Source organism: Saccopteryx bilineata, chromosome 3 (genome assembly GCF_036850765.1).
Source record: "Saccopteryx bilineata isolate mSacBil1 chromosome 3, mSacBil1_pri_phased_curated, whole genome shotgun sequence".
NCBI lineage: Eukaryota > Metazoa > Chordata > Mammalia > Chiroptera > Emballonuridae > Saccopteryx > Saccopteryx bilineata.
The window spans coordinates 32,836,358-32,843,985 of record NC_089492.1 but is presented as its reverse complement, the minus strand read 5'-3'; the positions used below and the strand labels follow the sequence as shown (position 1 = coordinate 32,843,985).

General features: G+C 45.9%; 1 non-coding gene across 1 annotated transcript; it reads left to right on the top strand.

Annotated features, from left to right (window-relative positions):
• The first annotated feature begins 748 nt into the window (after nucleotides 1-748).
• On the top strand, nucleotides 749-824 carry TRNAS-GCU (transfer RNA serine (anticodon GCU)). The gene has a single exon. It is a non-coding gene; the product is annotated as a tRNA-Ser (tRNA).
• Nucleotides 825-7,628: the final 6,804 nt, after the last annotated feature.

Sequence of the window (7,628 nt, the reverse complement as noted above, 5' to 3'; positions counted from 1 at the left end):
ACGGATCAGTGAGTTGTCTGTACAAGATGGCCACGGTGGGCACATAAAATGTCTTTATGGCCTGCTTTACTCAGCTCAAAGGTTGTCATAGTGACAGCCCTGAAAGAACACCAGAACTCAGAATATCTCTGGGTTTGCCAGTTTGCAGTGACTTATTTCACTTCGTTGTGCTGATAAAAAATGACTGCTTCATATCGGCCACCATTTCTGAAATTTATGTTACTGGACAGCAGTATCTTGTCAATCACTGTGCTTACTTTGCTCTGATTATTATTTACCACATGTTTTCGGTGTCAGGACTGACAATTTGTCAATAAACTTAACAGTTCCAAGCTTTGCGATTAAATATAATTATACATATTTGGCTTGTATGTATTTTTCACTTTTATTCTGGATACATTGTGTTCTAGTCCTAACATTAAATTATTTTGATAGCTTTTTATATGGTATTCTATGCATGTTTCAAACTAAAGATTGACAACTTCCAAAAGGGGATGTTGTGATTTATTACTGAAAAGAACATACAACCCATGTAGGAATGAAGTGTTTGAGAATCCTTTCTAGCAAATGGCTCTATTTTTTTTCTTCGCACTTAAACTTTCTAACATGTTATGTATTTGTTTATTAGAGTTATTTTTGTTGTCTGTCACTCCTCTCTCTTCACTCAAAAATGTAAGCTCCCTGAGGTAGGGATTTTTTTTTTTTTTTGTATTTACAGCTGTATTCTTAGTACATAAAACAAAGCCCAGCCCTGGCTGGTTGGCTCAGTGGTAGAGCGTCAGCCTGCTGTGCAGGAGTCCCGGGTTTGATTCCCGGCCAGGGCACACAGGAGAAGCGCCCATCTGCTTCTCCACCCCTCCCCCTTTCCTTCCTCTCTGTTTCTCTCTTCCCCTCCCGCAGCCAAGGCTCCATTGGAGCAAAGTTGGCCTGGGCGCTGAGGATGGCTCCATGGCCTCTGCCTCAGGCGCTAGAATGGCTGTGGTTGCAACAGAGCAATGCCCCAGATGGGCAGAGCTTCGCCCCCTGGTGGGCATGCCGGGTAAATCCCGATCGGGCACATGTGGGAGTCTGTCTGACTGCCTCCCCGTTTCCAACTTCAGAAAAATATAAAACAAACAAACAAAAAAACAAGGCCTGGAGTATAGTGGGCACTTAGCCAGTATATGTAGAATGAAAAATGAATGAACCAGCAGTACAGACATAGGGTGGGTTTGTGAATGAACTCTGTGACGAGCAGCACAGAAATGGCATCTAGGACCCAAATGATCTCTTGGCCTGTCCATCCTCATTGAGAGCTTGGTCTCTGGTTGCTTCCCTTTGTGGTCACAAGATGGCTGCCAGAGACAGCTGGCATTATCTTATCCATGTCTATGAAGAAAGAGCACTTGATTGGGTCAACTTGGTTCTTGTGTACCCAGTCAGGGGTGATGATATACATGCAGAGAATGGATTAAACTTATCAGGAGCCACATTTCTCTGATAACCAAGGTGAGTTAGCATCAGCTTCTCCTGAGCATGTAGTGGGCCAGAGGGGCTGACGGACACTTAAAGAAAGGAAGTGGGAGTGGTGACTGGGGGACAGTTAGGAAACCAGTGCTGTCGACTGCAACTCTACTGATTTTTAAAATATCAAATATATCAGAGGGCCAAAGGGAAAATAAATCTTCCTTTCTTTCCTTCATCCCAATTGCCAGAAGTAACTTGGCAACAGTGTTTTATTGAGTACCTATTAAGAGCAGAGCATCAGTGAGGGATATAATACAAGAACTGCCAAGACTTGGGAAGTTGGTAGCTGAGACTGAAGAATCACTGAAGAAAAATGGTGTCAATTTTTTGAGCCTAGGTATTGGAATAAAAAGATGTCAGACTATTTCTTTTTTTTTTTTTTTAATTATTTATTTATTCATTTTAGAGAGGAGAGGGAGAGACAAAGAGAGAGAGAGAGAGGGGAGGGGAGGAGCTGGAAGCATCAACTCCCATATGTGCCTTGACCAGGCAAGCCCAGGGTTTTGAACCAGCGACCTCAGCATTTCCAGGTCGACGCTTTATCCACTGCGCCACCATAGGTCAGGCAAGATGTCAGACTATTTCTTGACAGGGTGTCTGAGGTAGGCACCAATGGTGGGTATCCAATAATCCAGTCATTTGTTTATTCAACAAATAATTAGTAAGGACTTACAGGCACTACTCTAGGCACTAGTATAGAGCAACAAACTCCACCCTCAGGAAGCTTACCCTCTATTGTCAGGAGAAGATGATTAAGAGAACATGAATTAAATATGTAATATATCAGACAGTGATATGTACTATGAAGAAAAATAAAGCAGGAGAAGATGTTGTATATATTGATTGGGGAAGAGAGGGGTTGCAAATTTCAAGCGAATGAGTAAAAAGGAGCTCCCTGAGAAGGTAAATGTTTGAACAAAATTTGGAGAAGAGGGAGCAAGCCCAGAGATACTGGGAAGAGACTCAATTTTTAAAATGCTGAATTTCAGATACTTGCAAAACATGTAAGAGCTTATATCTTACAACAAACTGGAAATATGTAATACAGATATGCAGGCTCATATTTCATCCAGAGTGGGAAATAGCGAGTTGTCTTTCTAAAACTTAGACCTAACCAGAAGAATGACCCCTGAAGAGTTGAGGATGTTAGGGATGGGAGTTGGGAGGGGCAAATTACCAAGAATTGAAGAGTTTTTGAACAAAATCTTCCCTGATTACTTCACTAAACTTAACTCTTAAATAAACTTTTATAAGAGAGTGTTACTGGCCCTAGCCGGTTTGCTCAGTGGTAGAGTGTCGGCCTGCTGTGCAGAAGTCCCGGGTTCGATTCCCAGCCAGGGCACACAGGAGAAGCGCCCATCTGCTTCTCCACCCCTCCCCCTCTCCTTCCTCTCTGTCTCTTTCTTCCCCTCCCACAGCCAGGGCTCCATTGGAGCAAAATGGCCCAGACACTGAAGATGGTTCTATGGCCTCTGCCTCAGGCGCTAGAATGGCTCTGGTTGCAACAGAGCAACAGCCCAGATGGGCGGAGCATTGCCCTCTGGTGGGCATGCCGGGTGGATCCTGGTCGGGCGCATGCAGGAGTCTGTCTGACTGCCTCCCCATTTCCAATTTCAGAAAAATACAAAAAAAAAAAAAAAAAAAAAAGAGAGAGAGAGTGTTACTATGCTCTACAAATTTGGGGCCCTTAAATTTGGTTTATAACACTGGGTAAAGTCAACTTTCTCTACCAGTCCACAGTTTTGGTGGGAAAAAGGGCACAATGAAAATATAAAATGAAAAAATATAGGAGGTATAAACTCATATTAAAAAAATATTGGGCCTGACCAATGGTGGTGCAGTGGATACAGTATCAACCTGGGATGCTGAGGTCCCAGGTTCAAAACTCCAAGGTTGCTGGCTTGAGCACGGGCTCCTCTGGCTTGAGTGCAGGGTTGCTATCTTGAGTGCAGGATCGCCGGCTTGAGTGCAGGGTTGCTATCTTGAGTGTGGAATCATAGACATGTTCCATGGTCGCTGACTTGAGCCCAAAGGTTGCTGGCTTGAGACCAGGGTCACTGGCTCAGCTAGAGTCTCCTGGTCAGGGCACATATGAGAAGAAATCAGTGAACAACTTAAGTGTCTCAACTATGAGTTGATGCTTCTCATCTCTCTCCCTTCCTCCCTTCCTCCTCTCTCCTCTCTCTCTCTTTCTCTCTCTCTCTCTCTCTCCATATATATATATATGAATGAAAGGTTTTCTGCCAGAGGAGTCACTAAGAGGTGACATATGATCCGGAAGAAGGGCAGGGGGCTCGATGCTGAGGGGATTGAGGGAACCATAAAGGGCTGTATGTGTACTTCTTTCTCCAGAGATGAAATAGACTGTCCTTGCTTTGCGAATCAGGAGCTCTGAGGAACATTTCCATCTTGGGCAACTTCATTGGACCATCACCAGGTGAGCATCTCTCCTGAGCAAAGCACATGCTTGGGGCCCGCTGTTCCATCAGATGTTCAGGGAAGAGACCAGGGCTGACGATGGATGTAGGGAAGTCAATGGTTTGGAGTAAATGCACCGGAAAGAGCCGTGATAAAGGGGGAGCGGAAATGCAGGGTGAGGAAAGAAAGGGCAGGACTGTAGAAGGTCACACGTGGTCTGAGGAAGAGCTGGTGCTCTTGAGAGAGGCTAGTGATGGGGCCAGCAGAGGCCTGGCCAAGTCTACTTTAGTCAACCACAGTAAGATGGCAGCTCCTCTGGGCATTGGATCCTCTGGGCGCCTCCTTCCTTAAGAACTCTCTCCTCACAGTCTCCTCTCATCTGTGGGGCCCTAGTTTCCCCTCACCTGCCTATTCCACTCTGGAACTTTCACTGGTAGAAGCACCTCCTTGACTTGATTATTGGCTATTGATGTTTCCTGAATTCTGCCATGGCTCTTGTTTCACAGAGTAGCTCCATTTTCCCCAGGTGATACATCCAAGCCTGTGGTTTTCCTCTAGGCTCGTCCTAGAAGCATGATCAAAAGCTGAGCAAGAGGGTGGGCGGGAGGCAGGAAGAAAGAAAGGAGTGGGAAAAGATTCTGGAAAGCGCTGACCCCCAAGATACTGTTTAATTAATATGAGTCTCATTTTACTATAGTTAAGCTTTTTAGGGATTTGACCCTTGATTTCTAAAACTCAATGAAATATTGGCATCCTACTATATTTGTTAAACAGGGCTCGAATATCTAAGGTATTTTGTTTCTTAACCTGCATATTTTTGAAACTGAAAAATGTACAAGGAAGTCCACTCATTGAGCATTGCCGTTAACCTTGGACCATTGCTTTGACTCTCGTTAGGGTGAGTGCTGACTCCTACCCGCCTTAGAGCTACTCTGGCCAGAGGAACCCCTGCCCTGGGTCCTGTGCTCTGTGCCCCTTCTTACTGAAGGGGAAGTCTGCAGGCCAAGGAACCGAACCTACCTATTGTTATGTTCCCCACCTAGATCTAAGAATTCCCCGTCCAAATGGCCCTGAACCAACCCCAGAGCCTGTGTAGGGTCTCTTTTCTGGACCAACCCTAGACCAATCATCTGGAGGAGCATTGCAAGGTCAGGCCCCAGGGTGGCCCAGGGGCGCTGTGTGTGGAGGTGTGCTGCTGGAGCTCCACCCCCATGGCCTGCAGCCCAGGGGGCCCAGCTGAGTGCCCCCCAGGCGGGTAGTGGGAAGAGAGGGGCTGGAGAGAGCCCTGCTCACACTCTGCATCCAAGAAGGAACTCCAAGGAGCCTGGGAGTTCTGAACTTGGTCCTGGCATTCCAGAGCATTAGGAAGTTATTTGTCAAGAGAGGTAGACCAAATACATTCTAGTGAACATTTTGTGGGTTTAATAATTTGTAAATACTTAGATATGCAGAATATGGGTCTTCATTTATACTCCATTCTCCCCAGGCTCTGCAAATCTTAGGGGCCAGGTCCTAACAGAGCCATGTCACTTGTGCCATGTCTGTGAGTGGACACATTTTGAGAGACGTGATAAAGAGCAGGTACAGACACAGGCTGTGCAACAGAAGCATTTCCTGAGCCCATTTGGAGGCATCATCCGGGTGTTTCCCCCACTCCAGCCCGTCTTGGCTCTGTTCTCTGTTCTCAACCGCCTCAGAGGAAGCCTGGGCCAGCCTCACATCAGACCCAGAGGACGTGCAAGTGTTCCTGATTGAAGGAAATAATCTGACAAAAAGTATTCTTTAATTTATTGACAGATAGTAAAATGCATATAAACATATTCTTTGATATAAACATTACCTTTCATTGATACCTATATAGTGTAGGTCATACCAATGAGTGAAATATATTTGGGGAAAAAAAGAATCTGGAGTCTTTTGCTTTGGGCTTCTGAGAAAAAGCTTCTGGAGACGCTCTTGCTGGCTTTGCTCCCCTCAAACTGGTTTAAACTGCCACCTGTAAGCTCAGCAGGCTTTCAAAACTTCAGCGCTGGCCTCTCTCCGGAGGGGAGCCGCCAATGCCCACCTGCCCAGTCCCCACCTCCTGCCAGTACCCCCCACTCAGCATGGACTAGTCTGCATTAGTTTCCTGTGGCTGCCTTCATAGGTTGCCACAAACTTGGTGGCTTAGAAAAAAAGAGAAATGTAGTCTCTTGTAGCTATGGGGGCCAGAAGTCTAAAGTCAAGGTTGCATTCCCTCTGAAGGCCCCAGGAGCAAACCCGTCCTTGCCTCGTCCAGCATCTGATGGCCCCAGGCGTACTTGGCTTGTGTGCAAGGAATCCAATCTCTGCCCCCCCCCCAATCTGGCATCATCTTCCTCTGCCTTTCTCTTATGAGGATACCTGTCATTGCAGCAGGGTGAGGGGAGATAGAAGGTAACAGGTTATAATAAATGGTGATGAAAGGAGAGTTGACTTGGGGTGGTCAACACACAATACAATATACAGATAACGTATTATAGAATTGTACACCTGGAACCTATATAATTTTATTAATCAATATCACCCCAATATATTCAATTAAAAAAACAAAACATCCACCTGTCATTGGATTAATGCCCACCCAAACTACTATTCAACTCACTACCTAATCCATTGGTTTCTATCAAAACCAATTTTTTTCTGCCATCTCTGTCTGTGTGGGGGTACCCATGTTTCCAAAGTAGACAAGGGAAGTCATTCTAGACCTAACCCTTATGTATTTCCCCTCATTTCCAGTCAGTGACCAAAGGCTGTCAATTAAGTCCAAATATCTTGGGAATCCGTCCTCTCTCCTTTGGTTTCTTCTGCCACCCTCATTGGCCTTCCTTCCGTTTGCCAGACTCTCACCTCAGGGCCTTTGCATGAACTCTTGCCTCTCTCTGACAGCTGTCTGTCCTGAAGCCTTCACAGGCAGGTTTGCCCTTCTCATGGTTCTCAGTTCAAGTGTTGCTATTTTTGGGAGGGCTTCCCCTTCCCATCTGCCTCAGGTAACCTCCCAGTGACTCTATCACATCGCTCTGCTTTATTACTCCTGAACTCTTTCAAACCAGCTGATACTTTCTTATTACCTGTCTCCCCAACACCCCCCTACACACACACACACACACACACACACACACACACACACACACACGATAGGCTCCGTGTGGTCAGTGATTCTCATCCGTTTCTCCCATCTGAAGAACAGTGACTAGCATAGAACAAGTGTTCAATAGATATACTGACTAAATGATTGATGATTTAGTGCCTGCCTTAGTTTTCTATGTCGGTTCAGACAACTGCGTGGCCCTTAGGTGTCTCAGGTCAAAGCTGATCACACTTCTCTTGGGCTTAAAAACATTCACAAGTTCCTACAGGACTGTCCTGGGTCCTTGGCTTAACATACCAGGCCCCTGGTGAGCTGCCCATGCTGTGCTCCTCAGCATACCCCAAACATACCTCAAATGTCCCCTCTGCCCATCCCTAAGGACTGTTTCATGGCTCTGGATCTGTGCCTTTGTACCCGTTGTCCCCTCTTCTGGTGTCTTTCCCTTCTTTCACTTTGGTGTCTGACTCTGGTTCTTCATTCAAAGCTCAGTTTCTATGTCACTGATTCCAGGAAGCCTTCTTTGACTCCTCCCTGCCGCCCTGGTACCACATGTTTTTATGGTTGCACTTTTCACACAGTCATATTTTATTGGCTC